General features: G+C 45.1%; 1 pseudogene; it reads right to left on the bottom strand.

The window, feature by feature from the left end:
* Positions 1-4,761: 4,761 nt before the first annotated feature.
* Positions 4,762-11,536, bottom strand: LOC112071694 (complement C1r-A subcomponent-like; annotated as a pseudogene).
* Positions 11,537-18,699: the final 7,163 nt, after the last annotated feature.

The following is an 18,699-nucleotide window of genomic DNA, read 5'->3' as shown; positions in this document are numbered from 1 at the left end:
CAAGAAAGGGTGATAGAAAGTGGTAGATAGAAAAGTGGACAGAAAGGGGGATAGAAATAGTGGATAGAAAGTGGTAGATAGAAAGTGGTGGACAGAAAGGGGTGATAGAAAGTGGTGGATAGAAAGGGGTGGAAAGAAAGGGGTGGAAAGAAAGTGATGATAGAAAGTGGGGGATAGAAAGGGTGGATAGAAAGGGGTGGATAGAAAGGGTGGATAGAAAAGTGATAAGATAGAAAGTGGTGGACAGAAAGTGGATAGAAAGTGGTGGATAGAAAGTGGTAGATAGAAAGTGGTGGACAGAAAGGGTGGAAAGAAAGTGATGATAGAAAGTGGTGATAGAAAGGGGTGATAGAAAGGGTGGATAGAAAGGGTGAAAGAAAGTGAGTGGATAGAAAGGGGTGGATAGAAAGTGTGGATAGAAAGGTGAAAGAAAGTGATGATAGAAGTGGTGGATAGAAAGGGGTGGATAGAAAGGTGGATAGAAAGTGCTGATAGAAAGGGGTGGATAGAAAGAAAGTAGAATGGATTAGAAAGGGGTGGATAGAAAGGGGGGATAGAAAGTGCTGGATAGAAAGGGTGGATAGAAAGTGGTGGATAGAAAGGGATGGATAGATAGGGTGGATAGAACTGCTGATATAGAAAGGGTGGATAGAAAAGGGGTAGATAGAAAGTGCTGATGAAAATGCTGATGGAAAGTGGTGGATAGAATGTGGGGATACAAAGTGGTGATAGAAAGGGATGGATAGAAAGTGGTGGATAGAAATGTGGATAGAAAGGGATGGATAGAAAGTGGTGGATAGAAAGTGGTGGATAGAAAGGGATGGATAAAAAGGGATGGATAGAAAGTGGTGGATAGAAAGGGAGATAGAAAGGGATGGATAGAAAGTGGTGGATAGAAAGTGGTGGATAGAAAGGGATGGATAGAAAGTGGTGGATAGAAAAGGAATGGATAGAAAGTGGTGGATAGAAAGTGGTGGATAGAAAGGAATGGATAGAAAGTGTGCAGGTTTTGGCCAAGACTGTTCGGGTTTGGTCACTAGATGCCCATTGCACCTTTTTTGTACTTTTGTTTTTCTTGCTCTAATTATTGTTTGCACCTGTAAGTCATTCCCTTGTTAGTATTTAAACCCTGTGTGTTCCTCAGTTCCTTGCTCAGTGTTTGTAAGTTAGCACCCAGCCCCAGCCTTGTTTTATACAGATATTTCTCTTGTTGGATTTCCAGAGGTTCTCTGGTTAGTTCTTGTGTATTATTTGAGTAGTCTTTTGAGGTTTGTTTTTCCTGCTGTTTTTACCACTTTGTGGAGTTTCTTTTGTATTTTGGAGGATTTCCATTTTGTGCCTCTTGGCTTTATTTTGGACATTGTGGATTTAGTTTCTTTGCCTGAAGATTTGTTCTTTAATTAAACCACCATCTCTAGTACTGTCTGTGTCTGCCTCATCTTCTGGTTCTGACGATTATTAGTGACTGTTTCTCGCACCGGGTCCTGACAGAAACACTGAGCCATTATAATGAGCCCAGAGGCAGCCAGTACCCAGGATTTTTTTCCATGCTGTCCCACCACGAGGGACTGTCCAACGCCACGAAAGCTGCTCTGGTTCAGCAAGAGGCCTTAATGGCTAGACATTCTCAACTTCTGTCAGAGATGCTGACTTCCATAAAGCAGATTCGGATCGACTTTCCCGGCAACCGCTTCTGCTCCAGTTCATCAGATTCAATGCCCCTGGCAGTTAACCCCCTGGCTGAACCTCGTCTGCCGCCTCCCAACGGTTCTCAGGGATCGAGTGTTTGTAAAGGTTTTCACCCAATGTTCTCTCTCCTTTGAGCTGCAACCATCGTCGTGTCCCACCGACCGGTCCAAGATAGCATATATCATCACCCTGCTGTCGGAAAAGCCCTAGCTGGCTACTGCTGTGGGGATGCCCAAATCCCTGCTTGCACTACTCTACCTTTGCTGAAGAATTCAAGCGAGTGTTTCAAGTCCTACCAACGCCCTGACTCAGCCAAACAGCTCCTGACTCTCCGCCAAGGTCGGCGCAGCGTGACGGACTACCATCCAGTTCCGCACTGTGGCAGCAGCAAGTGGCTGAACGACGAGGCGCTCACAGTGTGTTTTTTGAAGGGTCTTCTGACACCATCCAAGAGAACTGGCCACTCCGGAACCACCGGACACCTCGAGTCCCTTATCAAGTTGCTCACGCATAGACCAGCGTCTGAGAGAGAGAGAACTCAACCGTAGACCGCTCACCCTAGCTCCTATCGGTTCCAGCTCCGAGTCTCCACCTTTATCCTCGCTGGCTCCACCAGAACCATGCAGGTTGACGCATCTCCCAGGCTGAGAGAGACCGCCGGGATGAGAGCGATGCTGTCTATTTGCGGCAAACCGGCGCACATTCCGCTCCACGTGCCCAGGCCCAGGAAAGCACATCTTCCCTGCAGGTCTGGAGACTGTAACGGGAAACATAACCTCCTCCCATCCATCCAACTCTCGCCTGCTCATTCCAGTTACCCTTTCCTGGGACGACCACGAGTTTTCTCTTCAAGCCTTGGTAGACCTGGAGCCGCAGTAACTTCATGGATGGGTCTGGCGAAAGAGAATGGCGTCCTTCTGAACCTCTGAGTGACCCCATAAGGGTACTACGTTGGATAGAAGCCCTTTGGGATCTGGACTTGTCACTCTGCCACTACCCCCTTGCGACTTCAGTTTCCCAACACCAGGAAGTGATGAACTTTCATCTGATCTCCTGTCCGAGTTCCCTCTCGTCCTGGTTATCCTGGCTTCACAGCCATAACCCTCACATCGACTGGTCTGTGGCACTATCAAGACAGTGGGTCCTACGTGCCAAGCCACTTGTATCTTCCGATTCCCGAGTCCCCTTCCGAGTCTTCTTGAATCCATCGACCTGTCCCGAGTTCCCGAGTGTTACCATGACCTCAAACTGGTATTTAGCAAACAGAGGGCCACCAAACTACCACCCCATAGACCTTACGATGCACCATCGACCTGTTTCCGGGACCTGCCCTCCCAGGGGTCGGATCTTTTCCCTTTCTCCTCCCGAACGAGCTGCTATGGATACCTACATCAAGGACGCTCTGGCAGCAGCCTCATCGTCCATCTACCTCGCCGCGGGGAGCAGTTTTTCTTTGTGGCCAAGAAAGACGGTGGATTACGACCTTGCATCACTACCGGGACTCAATGCCATAACCGTCCGTAACCGCTACCCGCTACCCCTTATGGCCACAGCCTTTGAGCTGCTCCAGGAAGCAGTTGTCTTCACTAAGCTTGACCTGCGGAACGCATACCATCTTGTGCGGATCAAACCCGGGACGAGTGAAGACCGCTTTCAACACGCCTACTGGTCACTACGAATACTCGGTGAGCCCTTCGCCTCGACCAAACGCAAAGGGATGGATAAAAAGGGATGGATAAAAAGGGATGGATAGAAAGGGATGGATAGATAGAAAGGGATGGATGGATAGAAAGTGATGGATAGAAAGGGATGGATAAAAAGTGCTGATGGAAAGTGGTGGATAGAAAGGAATGGATAGAAAGTGCTGATAGAAAGTGCTGATAGAAAGGGGTGGATAGAAAGTGCTGATAGAAAGGGGTGGATAGAAAGTGCTGATAGAAAGGGGTGGATAGAAAGTGCTGATAGAAAGGGGTGGATAGAAAGTGCACATTTGTGAGTGCGAAACAATATGCTGGCAGGGACATAAAGAGCTCAGCATTTAAACAACATTCCATTGTATTAAATCATTATTGTCTATAAATTGTGCATATAGGCTGTGACTTACTTAGAATTAAATACAAATTAAACAAAAAATGACTTATTAGTGGCTTTGAATACATTTTTAGAATACATTTTTAGAATCACCAGTTTGGCCAGAGTCAGTGGCTTCAGGCTCATGCGATGGTGCCTGGAGAGCAGGGCAGCAGCGGAGAATACCCTCTTCACACTTGCATAACTACTGGAGATGCTAAACACCCTTTTGGCCATTTTTGCAAGGCCGGGCAGAGATGCGGAGTTGTTTGAAAATGTTTCTATAGGTAGGCCTAAAGGTTTTTAGGCTAAATATGCCAGGCCTATTGGGCCAAAATCAATTATGGCCCATTGTATTGATAATATAACAAAAATTAACGAAATGTTTAAGAGATCTGATTTTTTGTTTATAAATACTTTGCTACAATGACACGCTTAGTTATCTACCCACCTCGTTCCTTTCTTTTAGCATGTGTTCATAGTAAGTATAGCATCATGCTTTTGGGAGATGTATCTTTTCAGATTCCACAATGATTCTTTAGTTGTGGTCATTACATCACAAAACTCCCTCTCTTCTTTGATGTGATCATTACATCACCGCACTCCCTCTCTTGCTCTTGGTCTACATCTTTGTAAGTCACCTTGATTTAGCACGTGTGTTTTATCAGTATCTTTATGAAAATATTTAGACAATAGCTGAAGCAAGGGGCTATAGATAGCAGCACACAAGTAGACTACAAATGCATGCTGGGCCGGGCATGCCCTGAGCTGGTGAAGTGAGTGCTACCAACGCTTCAGCTTTTGGGAATCTCGGTCCCTGCCTCAGTCAAATTGGGCACGCTCCGCTCCAGCTCTGCTTCACTCAAATACTCTGGTACATAAGCACAAAATAGTCAACCCAAGTCGAAGCTCTTTTCTTTTGTATTACCTTTCATCTCACACACAAACACACATACAGGCACGCACACACACACACTCACACAAATGTACACGAGAAAAGCAGAGATGAAACGTTTGGGCTTTATTTGGATTCATAAATCATGACTTGAATTGAAAATACTTTTGTATTTCTGTTCTCTTTCCCTCGTTATCTTCGCCTATATATTTTACTTATTGTCCTCCATGGTTTTGTTYATCCAGCTAATGTATTTAGCCACWKGGGTGTACACTCCATATCTACCAGTCTGCCCACAACCCACACCCCAACTGACAATACCTGCAGCCCAAAACKGTTTAGTARTACTATCCCTAAYGACATACGCCCCTCCASRGTCCCCCATACAGGAGTCCTTGCCCCCCTCAGGTACTCCGGCACAGAACATGTTGTCTGTCAGAACAGGGATCGTCTCTGTTGGCATTGCTGCTTTTGCTTTGTTGACAGAGTCTTGGCACACCTTCCCGTCCACTACTGGTAGGCGTATGTACCTGAGATCGTTGGCAATGATATCATCTTCTTTGATGCCAAAGCCTGACACCATACTGATAAGGGATAGAGGTCAGGAAAGAGGTCAAGGAGTTACTCAGAAAACTATTGCCTTACATTCATTAGCTTACCAAAGAACATTGATGAACTGTGGACTGCTAAGGACTAGTTGTGCAGTTAGGCTACTTTAGATTTTACAATTTAATTCAACGATGCCAAAAAGAAGTCATGAAAATTGTAGGTTGCACTCCTGGCGCATTGACTACTTCCATGATAAGAATGAACACATTATGAAATGTGGGTCTATCTATCCCTTCAAAATGCACTTCCTCTTTGTGTTCGTATTGATGTCTTTAATAATATAAATGTTCATATTGATGTTCAGCTTTCTCAATTTTAATAAAGAACAGGACAAGTCTGGCTCTCACCCAATCTGGCCACTTTTGTATTCAGCGTTCTCTGGTGGCAGACACAACGGCATGATGGCAGCGTGGAATGTGAGTGGTTGTTGGAGTTTTATCAGGGCGATGTCATGATTGTAGTTTGCATTGTCTGGGTTTTTGTATTCAGGGTGGGGGTGGAGAGAGGCGACACCAAGAGGAGTGAGCTTTGCTAGTTTTTCTGCATCATTGTCTCCCAAAAAAACCTTGAAAACAAAACATAATTCAACTTCAGAATAGATCTTCAACTTCTTCAAATCTGACATCACTGAAGGACTTCTYCAGACGTAATTTGAACGTTAGCCTGTGGTGGCTTTACCAAAGTACTGAAGACTTCTCTTTGCCTGTTGTTACTCCAGATATTTAAGTGGACTATACCTTTAAAACATAAGCAGGAAATACTTTTGTTCTCCAGTGTCCAATGAATTGATGGGTGTGTCACAATCTACCTACCRGAAGTTTCTCKTTTAGCACAAGTTTMCCCTGWTGCACCAGGWTATGAGCTGCAGTCATGATCCAGRGGTCCCCGATCACCATGGCCCCTCCTCTGCCTCCGTCCACACTGAGCATCACCTGCCAGGGGATGGTTTTGTCTGGGGCTTTGTCTCCCCCCATGATCCTCTGAAAGCCTGAGATGGACACTGTGGGCTGACCACAGACTGGGGGTGGGGGGTAAAGTAGTGACGAGGGTAACACACAATAGATACAGGATGGTATTTGAGGGATATTGGTAAAGAAATGGTACTTAAGGAGTTACCTGGGTACATGAGGGAAGACAGGGTTGTCCAAGGTTTCTCTCCATGTTCTATCTGCTGCACAAGTGTAGCTCACTGAAGGACAGAGACAGACAGAAACAGACAGACAGACAGACGACAGACAGACAGACAGACAGACCAGACAGACAGACAGACAGCAGACAGACGCAGACAGACGACAGACAGAAGAGACAGAAGACAGACAGACAGGGGCAGGCAGGCAGCCAGCAGAACAGACAGACAGACAGAACAGACAGACAGACAGACAGACGAGAAGACAGACAGACAGCACAGACAGAAATTAAAAAATATAATTTTTGTTAGTGAGACAAATGTGTGTGACTGATGAAGGATAGTTAAACATCTCACCAGTGCTCCTCCAAGGAGTGAGTAGAAAGGTTCATTGCAGTGGTACTGAATGACGGAGAGATGCTGGTTCTGAGAGCCAGATATGAACCTTACCTCCATTCAACAATGCTTTAGGTTCCCCACATCAATTACTGCACGAGAGAGGGAGAGAGAGAGAAAGAGAGAGACGAGAGACAGAAACCAAAATACATCTGTGTTTAATATGGAACTTGACTCATTAGGTTGTAATCATAGAAATAGATCCATTTCTATGGGTTGTGACTCACTGTGGCACTCAGGGAGGAGAGGTGCCACTGTCCATTCTTTTGACACATGGAGGCATAGCTCTTGTCTCTGCCATCCTGAAGAGAGAGAGAGAGAGAGAGAGAGAAGAGAGAGAGAGAGAGAGAGACGAGGAGAGGAGAGAGAGAGAGGAGGGAGAGAGAGAAGAGAGAATAGCGCGAGCACGAGAGGAGAGAGAGAGGAGGAATGAGGAGGAGAGATAGCGAGGAGAGGAGAAGAGAGAGAGAGAGAGAGAGTAGAGAGAGGAGAAGGAGAGAAGAGAGAAGAGAGAGAGAGAGATGATAGAGGGGCGAGAGAGAGAGGAGAGAAGAGAGAGAGTAGAGAGGAGGAGAGAAGGAAGGGGGAGAGAGAGGAGAGAGAGAGAGGTGAGATGAGAGAGAGGAGAGAGAGAGTAGAGAGAGCAGAGAAGAGAGAGGAGAGAGCAAGAGAGAGAGTAGGAGAGAGAGAGAGATGAGAGAAATGAGAGACGAGGAGAGAAAAGTAGGAGAAGCAGCGATGAGAGAGAGAGAGAGAGGAGAGAGAGAGAGAGACGAGAGCAGAGAGAGAGAGATGGATAGAGAGAAGGACCAGAGACAGAGACAGAGGGTAGGGAGGGAGGGCGGAGGGAGTCATCGTTAAGGGGAATTTGCAGGGAAATAGAGCGCTTGTATGAAATATGAAGATAAGCTGTGAATATAAACAAGAGAAAGAGAAAGAAGGAAGTATGAGGTAGGAGAGAATGATAAGAGGCAGGGTAAAAGGGGATTGTTTAATCTCACCATCATTAGTTTGTAGCCAGGGTCACAGCTAACTTGGATGTAGTCTCTGTAATAGTACTGGGGAAAGTTTGGGGTGACTCTTCCATTGGTGATAGAACTGGGTGAAGCACACTGCACCCCTATGAACAACAACACACATATCAGGATTTCAGACCAGGGCTTTTTTAGGTAGGCTTCAACTTTGACCTGTATTCTCTGCTTTACTTCCAGGAGGTTTTACCTTCTCACCTTTTTTGCCCTTCACCAGTTTGCATCTGCTCTTCCCTTCATACTCTCCCTTGCTCTGTCTTTCTCCCTCTCCTCTTTCATTATTTCCCTCTACCTCTGTTCTCCCTCTCTATGCATTTCCTCCTCCCTCTCTCACTCTGAGTAGTGTAGTGCAGGCTCCAGCCCTGGCTCAGACCAGCCCAGTCAGTGTGGTAGTCTAGCTGGACAGTGTAAGAGTTAGTGGCCATTAGTCCAGGACTCTTCACTCCACACAGCTTCTGGGGTTCCTTGTCGGGGATGGACACCTGGTGCGAGGCAGAGGAGAGATCAAACACTGTAACCAAACACAAAGCATGTTGTCCTGAACACACACACATGCATGAACACACACATGAACAAACACACACATTCAATACTTAATTCATGTACTCTATGCAGTGCTGAGGACATTAAACACATGTAGCCAATGGTCAGGGCATGGTACAGTGTTAACAGTAACCAGTGGTCAGGGCATTGTACAGTGTTACCTGTAACCAGTGGTCAGGGCATTGTACAGTGTTACCTGTAACCATTGGTCAGGGCATTATACAGTGTTACCTGTAACCAGTAGTCAGGGAATTGTACAGTGTTACCTGTAACCAGTGGTCAGGGCATTATACAGTGTTACCTGTAACCAGTAGTCAGGGCATTATACAGTGTTACCTGTAACCAGTAGTCAGGGAATTGTACAGTGTTACCTGTAACCAGTGGTCAGGGCATTTTAGTGCTACCTGTAACCAGTAGTCAGGGCATTGTACAGTGTTACCTGTAACCAGTGGTCAGGGCATTATACAGTGTTANTTACCTGTAACCAGTGGTCAGGGCATTATACAGTGTTACCTGTAACCAGTAGTCAGGGAATTGTACAGTGTTACCTGTAACCAGTGGTCAGGGCATTTTAGTGCAACCTGTAACCAGTAGTCAGGGAATTGTACAGTGTTACCTGTAACCAGTGGTCAGGGCATTATACAGTATTACCTGTAACCAGTGGTCAGGGCATTATACAGTGTTACCTGTAACCAGTAGTCAGGGAATTGTACAGTGTTACCTGTAACCAGTGACCAGGGCATTGTACAGTGTGACCTGTAGCCAGTGGTCAGGGCATTGTACAGTGTGACCTGTAGCCAGTGGTCAGGGCAGTGTTCAGTGTAACCTGTAGCCAGTGGTCAGGGCAGTGTTCAGTGTGACCTGTAGCCAGTGGTTAGGGCAGTGTTTAGTGTGACCTGTAGCCAGTGGTCAGGGCATTGTACAGTGTTACCTGTAACCAGTGGTAGAGGCAGCTGGGTCCATTCTGGGTGCCTATGTGCTCTATGTGGAAGCTGTCAGTGAAGTTGAGGTTGACGATGAACCCAGGCTCCACAGAGATGACGTACTGACAGGCCAGGCCGTGGGGTGATGGGTCAGGGTACCCTGGGCTGGACAGAGTCCCCCCTGGTTCATCAAATATACCCCTACCACAGGACACTGGGGGAGGAGAGAGATGTCCACAAGATGTGTAGGACTACAATACACACACACGCCACAGATAGAGAGTAGATGTACTCACAGACACAGGTGCGCTGGTACAGGGCGGAGCCTCGTAGCCACATGGCGACAGGAGCACATGTGAGGAGCCCAGGGTGTTGTGGCAGAGCTGGAGCAGAGTGGACCAGAACCAATCCTCAGGGTCTGGAGCTGAAAACTCATCTATGTCTGGGAGAGGGATGGGAGAGGGATGGGAGAAGAGAGGTGGAGGGATGGAGAGAGGGATGGAGAAGAGAAGGTGGAGGGATGGAGAGAGGGATGGAGAAGAGAGGTGAGGGATGGAGGGAGGGAGGATGAGAAGAGAGGTGGAGGGATGGAAGAGAGGGATGGAGAAGAGAGGTGGAGGGATGGAGAGAGGGATGGAGAAGAGAGGTGGAGGGAAGGAGAGAGAGATGGAGAAGAGAGGTGAAGGGAAGGAGATAGGTGGGGGGTGTAGCTTAGCATCACATCGTGATGTCACCTTCCCTGAGACTTTCCTGGGGTTTGTGGTTTAACAGTGTTGTACGGTTGGCTTGGATTATGTATTAATGTTGTGAGCAGGGCATCTGATCGTCTAGTGGGGTTGCTACCTTTGGCCTGATAATGGGCAGAGAAGCCGAGGTGCTGGTGTGGCTCAGGGTTCGTGTCGTCTGTCTGAAGGACAATGGTGAGCCTGTTGCCTGGAGACAAGAGTGGCCGGTTGCCTGGGTGATGTCCATCAGCAGAATTCTCCTGACCACAGAACTTTGCAAGGACCTTCTTGTCATATAAAACCTGGAATGACGGAGTGAAGAAGGTTCTTGGACATATTTCAATATCGGTAAGAAACACTTAATACATCCTACATTTTATAATAAGGTGTCAAAGTGTTGTTTTGAAGTCCACTGACCGTGAGTGAGTCGTAGTAGCAGTCGGCTGACGGCTCGATGTCCAGATGAGTGAAGCTGAGCTGGAGCTGGTAGCCCTCAGGTACACTGAGGTCCCACTGTTGTGACAGGGCAGCAGGGTACGGCTGGGGGAACTGGGGGGACTGGACCACCCCATGTAGGGCTGGCAGGGACCGGGCCAACCGCCAACACTCACACACAGACACACACAGCAGCCTGGAGCAGAGCAACACAGGGAGAGAGGGCTGAGATGGGAGGTATAGGAGGAGTTGTGTGTCACAACGAGGTAAATACAGCCCCTTGAAACATGTCTGTATGATGACTGATCAGAAAGAGAGCTATTTTCTGATCTGTGACCAGGAAGCAGAAGAAAACATAACCTCATGATGCTGTAGGAATCATATGTTCTTATCATCCTTCAAGATGAAAGCTCAATAAACGTTAAAACCACTGGCGATGCTGCGTAATATAAACAAACAGGTTATACTTCATTTGAACTCWTTCTCACACGTGCTAGTCACATGACACAATGTACTAGTAATGGAATAAATGGCATACACCTTCACGGCAGCTGGTCTGATTATGACAACTGACTTTACACACTCATTAAGCAGTTGTTGTTTACGTTCACTTAGCTATAGCCAATGGGTTCAAGTACAGTGTAACCAAACAAACTCACCAGATGAACGGAGGGGTCCAGTCCATGTTGAAGGTCCTGGCTACAAATGTTTCTGTTGTTATTGTTTTACTGTTGTGTGGCTATTGCTCACATGCATTAGACTTGAATTCACTGCAGTCTGTGTGTCCCAATAGAGACCTATGGTGAGGTATTATGCTAGACTACGAGTCTAAAAGTCATGTTAAAACCTGCTCTGTTTGACTTGGCTGAAATAGACGAATGAGAAGGGGGAACGCGAGAGAGGGAGAGAGAGAGTGAAAGAGACCGAGAGACAGAGAGGGAGAGAGACAGAGTAGTGGTGGTGGTGGAGTTAAAAGACTACAATTGACCAGTTCTTAAAAGGCAAAACATTTTTTACGTTAATGTTGAAAATGTTAACCTAGAAAAGACAGAATGCATATCTACCAGAGGTTGGAGGGGGGATGGGGCGCAGGGGAAAGTGGGGTAGAGGGGGAGGAAGGGGCAGAAAAGAGGAGGGAGGAGAGCGAGAGAATGGGAGGAAAGTGTTGTGTGTTCAGTACTCTTCCCGTAAATTCTGTTTGAATAGTTTGTTTTGTTTACACATAGGGACAAACTCCATGCTGGCCTGGGTATGTCAGTTCAGGTCACATGATGCAGGGATGTACTGTAGTGCTGCTACGCTGTTGACCTTTTCATGAAGAACACACTGTACACTCAATACTATCCACTATGGCATTCAGATGATCTACCTTTTTTAAACTACATCCCTGGTCATGTGTAGTTATGGGATATGACAGCCTACAGTGTGTTAGATAGATGAGACCCTGATGAAGGCAGCTTAGCTGTGGAAACGTTGGTATTTAGTGCATTCGTTGCATCGGAGCCTCGGAAATGTGTCCAGCTTTTCTTTTCTAAGACTACAGTGTGTTGTCATCATAAATGCAATATTGGTAATATATTGTGAGATTCATTTGAAAGTATGTCAAATAAATAGAGGTTCCATGTTTAATGGACACAAAAAGCGAGATGCTGAGAGAACAGATGTCATTGATTGCTACTACAACTTATATTGGTCTAGTTCTCCTTCATGGTCTTCTTGGTCAATCGGATGTAGTTAGCCACGTGGGTATTTACCCCATATTGGCCAGGTCATACAAGAGAGAATAAAGTAGACGGCACACGTTTGATTTATGACCCTATGTCTGGATGACCTGTGCATGCCCATATTTGGGCATCCGGTCAGGACATCCCGTCGGGAAGTGATCACGTGCTTATGCCCATATATGGGCATCCTGTTCCTGTTCTCACGCCTTAGAGTGAGTGCGAAAATATGTATATAATGCCTTTGAAGTTGTCATGATGATTGATGTCTAGGGACCTCTTTGAACTGGGGGGGATGAACATTTCAAAGAATATGGCCCCCCACCCCCTGTTTTATTGACCTTAGGGCTGTTGTCTATGAAACACGAATGTCCTGGGGTATTGGGGTTGGCAGACGCATTATAAATAAAGCCCAGAACAAGACATGCGGCCCCAGAACACTAAACAAGATTTTAAAAATCAGCATGGATTTTGTGATCAGTGGCAAAGTAGTGATGACTGTAACAGCGGAAGCAGGACCGCGGTTGAAACATAGAGAAAGGGCCAAGTATAAAGCCACAATATACGATGCGCCAAAAAAGCGGTTTCTAAGTGTGTATAGAACCCAAATATCGCCCGCAACTGCGCTGAAAGATCAAGTGCTGATGTCTAATGGACATCAATGGGGGTATCGGTTTGATTACCTGGCCTGTAGAGTGAACCTCTATACGGTAGCTGAAGGAGAAGAATATACAGACCAAACTTTAGGAGTGGACTACGGGCTTGAAGACTGGACGGTTTTTCGCAAGGTTGTGTGTCCCGAACTGAGACTTATCACCAAGGGGTAAAGGGTGCCCCTGACTCCTCAGGAAGAATATTTCACAGGGTGAAAATACAAAGAAAGAATGGACTTCCATGTGGGTGCGTGGAGTTCTATATCAGCAACGAGAAAATCCGCAACGAAAACAACAGTGATGGTGGCCTGACTGGGGATTTTAGGTTGCGCATGCTTATTCCTTTTAAAAGTTGGGATCTAATGGAATTGAAAATGTTACAGTTGTTGGACGCTCTTTTTGTACAGAGCCAACAGTGGCAGAGCATTGTTCATGTAAAGAAGTGCATAATATATATGAATCCTGAGGATTATGATTCAAAGGAGCCCCAAGAAGGTTCATCCTCAGAAGGGTCAGCCCCCGAAGAAAACTAAGTACGCGGCTGCGTTAACCACGCCCTGATACCAAAGGAATGGTTCAACAATAAAAGGAGTGCCCTTAAAGCCTCCAGTCTTTCTTTTCATCATACACCATGGATATTCATACAACATACCAGGACTCCGATACGTCATGGGTGCCAGACCCTAAGGACTCTATGCCTCGCAGTCCGACATTCTACTCCCCCCTGGCAAGACCCACGACACCCCCTACATGTACACAGCCTGAGGATGTGTTTGATGGGGTYGTCAGTACTATTTTTGTGGACACCATCAAGGCCTCTGTAGCCACACTTTTAGACGTGGTGATTGGAGAATATATAAGAGAAAAATGCATCGGTTGTGAGATCAATCACCCCAGCCAGCGCCGTCATCCGTGCCTATACGACCCGCCAAGATACTACTTCTTCAACCATTTTGAGGAGCTGGTGAAAAGACTGTGGTCCTGCAGGTTTATACCATCGCTGGTCAGAGCCCTGGAGTCTATGGGTCTTGTGCCGTCTATTCCCAGAGTTTACGGGGTAACCGAGGCTTTCCTACATGAACTGAAGGAGGCAATCTACATCCACGAGAAACTCAAAGAAATCCGACACACCCTGGTGGACGACAATAAATACCGSGAAGCTGTGGTGGCTGATGTGATGACTTTCTGGCTCAATAAACCCCAAGAGAKCGAGTGACATTTTGTTATTTAGATGTAAAGCAATGGGTAACTATGTGTATACGATGTTAGAGAGAATAAATACATTTTTTCTTTTGACAGAACTTACAAATGTTATGCATCAAATGATTGAAAATAAAGTGAGCAATGTATCGTTCTACACAACACACAATGCCTGGGTTAATGAAGAGCGTGTGCTGAAAATGGAACAAATCATGAATCATGTACAACATACGGGCGAGAGTCTGCAATGGACACAACCGGTATCCCGTCTTGTGGATGATTCTGAAGAACTAGAAACAACCCTGTCTAAGATTTTACTTTATTTGTTTGAAACACCATTTCATTGTAACATGTATCATATTTGTTGTTTATGTGCTTATATAGCGGACGTGTGTGTTTTAAAAATTCAGCGAAACAAGCCTGTAAATCTAAAACAAATATACAGGGTGTTGCTTGCTGTGATCGTTGAGAAAACGGGGACATGTATATCCTGCAACGAATCCTGAATTGTCTGTATACGTAATACTTGAAGCATGCATAAAATAAAAAATCTAAAATGAAATGTTGTCGTTATTTGAAAGTGGCTCATTAACTTTATTGTACCTCAGCGAGGCAAGAAGGATGGCGGAGCAGATGTTGAAAAACATTTATTATAATCCCTCTAACCCCGGGACTTACGGGGGTAAAGAGCGTTTCCAGAGAGCTATAGCCGAAGAAACAGGTAGCCTGTTAAGCGATGCTAAAGTGAATGAGTGGTTATCAGAGCAGGATGCATATACTCTACATAAACCTGTAAGAAAACAATTTCTAAGAAATATAGTTTTTTCTACTCATCCCTTGTCCCAATTTCAGGTGGATCTATGTGACATGCAGGCCCTTGCAGATAAAAATGATGGAAATTGCTACAATGGTTATAGATATTTTCTCTAAAATAGCATTTGTAAGGGGCTTAAAAAATATGAGCGGGGCAGAGGTGACCCGGGCCTTTGACTCTATCTTGAAGGAAGGAGGAGCCCCCAAGAATGTGCAGACTGATGGCGGAAAATAATTTTTTAATAATACTTTTCAGAAACTGATGAAGAAGCACAATATAGTACATTTTGCTACAGGCTCGGATTTGAAAGCTTCAGTTGTTGAACGCTTTAACAGAACTCTGAAGGAGCGAATGTGGCGATATTTTACAGCTCACAACACGCATAGATATATCGATATAGTTCAAGATTTAGTGAAGGGATACAACAACAGCTACCATAAGAGTATACGTATGAAGCCCTCCGAGGTCTCTTCTGAAAACTCTTTTCAAGTCTTTAAAATTCTGTATGGTTTGTTCCCCCTTCGCCGTAAGAAAAAAAATATTTTTAAATTCATAGAGGGGGACTTGGTACGTATATCCAAGCTGAGGGGTGTTTTCGACAAAAAATATGAGCACGGTCACTACCGCGCATACCCCCGGTCTACAAGTTAAAAGATTATGACGGGGAGCTTATAGAGGGATCTTTTTATGAGAAGGAATTACAGAAGGTACAGTTGGGTAAAGACAAGGTCTTTCACGTGGAGGATATTCTAGATCAAAAGAGAGAAAAGGGTAAAAAATGGGTGCTGGTCCGCTGGAAAAACTGTCCCCAAAAGTTCAACAGTTGGGTATTAGAGCACGATGTGGTGGAGGCAGCGGGGGTTAACTTAAACCCTCATGCATGATAAATACACCATCATTCGCGTGTACACAGGAGTGCATCATGGAACACAGCGGCTTCTACCTGACTCTCCCCAGTAATGCGTCTGCACATATATATCGTAATAATCAGAGTTCTAATTATATGTAACCATTTTTCCAAAGCCTATAGAGTTATCAGAGGCCTGGGAAGTAGGTCTCAGCGAGATTACATACCCCCATAGTTGGTATAATATCAAAGATAAGGACCGTGATTTTTATTGCAAAAATATATCGGAACCTGCGAAACTTATTAAGCTTAAAAAAGGGTTCTATAGAACCGTCGACAGGATCGTCTCAGAGTTGAATGAACTCCTAACCCTGAACAATATGGAAATATTCCTGATCTATAACCCTATACATTAACGGGTACAAATCTGACGGGGGTATAAAGACCAGCGGTAATTTAGCCTACATGTTGGGGATGGGTCCCAATAAATGGGCGTATGTGAAAGATAAATTATTCCCATTACCTGCGGATATACATGCAGGATTTTACAACATATTTGTGTATACCGACATCATATCCTATCAAAGGGTCGGAGACAGTTGTGTGCCCCTCCTGAGAACAGTTCATATAGAGGAAGCAGGACCGCCGTTGAAACATAGAGAAAGGGCCAAGGATAAAGCCACAATATACGATGCGCCAAAAAAGCGGTTTCTAAGTGGTGTATAGAACCCAAATATCGCCGCAACTGCGCTGAAAGATCAAGTGCTGATGTCTAATGGACATCAATGGGGGTATCGGTTTGATTACCTGGCCTGTAGAAGTGAACCTCTATACGGTAGCTGAAGGAGAAGAATATACAGACCAACTTTAGGAGTGGACTACGGGCTTGAAGACTGGACGGTTTTTTCGCAAGGTTGTGTGTCCGAACTGAGACTTATCACCAAGGGGTAAAGGGTGCCCCTGACTCCTCAGGAAGAATATTTCACAGGGTGAAAATACAAAGAAAGAATGGACTTCCATGTGGTGCGTGGAGTTCTATATCAGCAACGAGAAAATCCGCAACGAAAACAACAGTGATGGTGGCCTGACTGGGGATTTAGGTTGCGCCATGCTTATTCCTTTTAAAAGTTGGGATCTAATGGAATGAAAATGTTACAGTTGTTGGACGCTCTTTTTGTACAGCAGCCAACAGTGGCAGAGCATTGTTCACTGTAAAGAAGTGCATAAATATATAGAATCCTGAGGATTATGATTCAAAGGAGCCCAAGAAGGTTCATCCTCAGAAGGTCAGCCCCGAAGAAAACTAAGTACGCGCTGCGTTAACCAGCCCTGATACCAAAGAATGGTTCAACATAAAAGGAGTGCCCTTAAAGCCTCCAGTCTTTCTTTTCATCACACATGGATATTCATACAACATACCAGGACTCCGATACGTCATGGGTGCCAGACCCTAAGGATCTATGCCTCGCAGTCCGACATTCTACTCCCCCTGGCAAGACCACGACACCCCCTACATGTACACAGCCTGAGGATGTGTTTGATGTGGTCATACTATTTTTGTGGACACCATCAAGGCCTCTGTAGCCACACTTTTAGACGTGGTGATTGGAGAATATATAAGAGAAAAATGCATCGGTGTGAGATCAATCACCCCAGCCAGCGCCTCATCCGTGCATACGACCCGCCAGATACTACTTCTTCAACCATTTTGAGGAGCTGGTGAAAAGACTGTGGTCCTGCAGGTTTATACCATCGCTGGTCAGAACCTGGAGTCTATGGGTCTTTGGTGCCGTCTATTCCAGAGTTTACGGGGTAACCGAGGCTTTCCTACATGAACTGAAGGAGGCAATCTACATCCACCGAGAAACTCAAAGAAATCCGACACACCCTGGTGGACGACAATAAATACCGCGAAGCTGTGGTGGCTGATGTGATGACTTTCTGGCTCAATAAACCCCAAGAGAACGAGTGACATTTGTGATTTAGATGTAAAGCAATGGGTAACTATGTGTATACGATGTTAGAGAGAAATAAATACATTTTTTCTTTTGACAGAACTTACAAATGTTATGCATCAAATGATTGAAAAATAAAGTGAGCAATGTATCGTTCTACACAACACACAATGCCTGGGTTAATGTAGAGCGTGTGCTAAAATGGAACAAATCATGAATCATGTACAACATACGGGCGAGAGTCTGCAATGGACACAACCGGTATCCCGTCTTGTGGATGATTCTGAAGAACTAGAAACAACCCTGTCTAAGATTTTACTTTATTTGTTTGAAACACCATTCATTGTAACAGTATCATATTTGTTGTTTATGTGCTTATATAGCGGACGTGTGTGTTTTAAAAATTCAGCGAAACAGCCTGTAAATCTAAAACAAATATACAGGGTGTTGCTTGCTGTGATCGTTGAGAAACGGACATGTATATCTGCAACGAATCTGAATTGTCTGTATACGGTAATACTTAAGCATGCATAAAATAAAAATTCTAAATGAAATGTTGTCGTTATTTGAAAGTGGCTCATTAACTTTATTGTACCTCAGCGAGGCAAGAAGGATGGCGGAGCAGATGTTGAAAAACATTATTAATCCCTCTAACCCCGGGACTTACGGGGGTAAAGAGCGTTTCCAGAGAGCTATAGCCGAAGAAACAGGTAGCCTGTTAAGCGATGCTAAAGTGAATGAGTGGTTATCAGAGCAGGATGCATTATACTCTACATAAACCTGTAAGAAAACAATTTCTAAGAAATATAGTTTTTTCTACTCATCCCTTGTCCAATTTCAGGTGGATCTATGTGACATGCAGCCCTTGCAGATAAAAATGATGGAAATTGCTACAATGGTTATAATATTTTCTCTAAAATAGCATTTGTAAGGGGCTTAAAAAATATGAGCGGGGCAGAGGTGACCCGGGCCTTTGACTCTATCTTGAAGGAAGGAGGAGCCCCAAGAATGTGCAGATGATGGCGGAAATAATTTTTTAATAATACTTTTCAGAAACTGATGAAGAA

The sequence above is a fragment of the Salvelinus sp. IW2-2015 genome, unplaced genomic scaffold, assembly GCF_002910315.2.
Source record: "Salvelinus sp. IW2-2015 unplaced genomic scaffold, ASM291031v2 Un_scaffold1687, whole genome shotgun sequence".
In the NCBI taxonomy this organism is placed as follows: domain Eukaryota; kingdom Metazoa; phylum Chordata; class Actinopteri; order Salmoniformes; family Salmonidae; genus Salvelinus; species Salvelinus sp. IW2-2015.
This window is presented reverse-complemented; position numbering and strand designations above follow the sequence as displayed.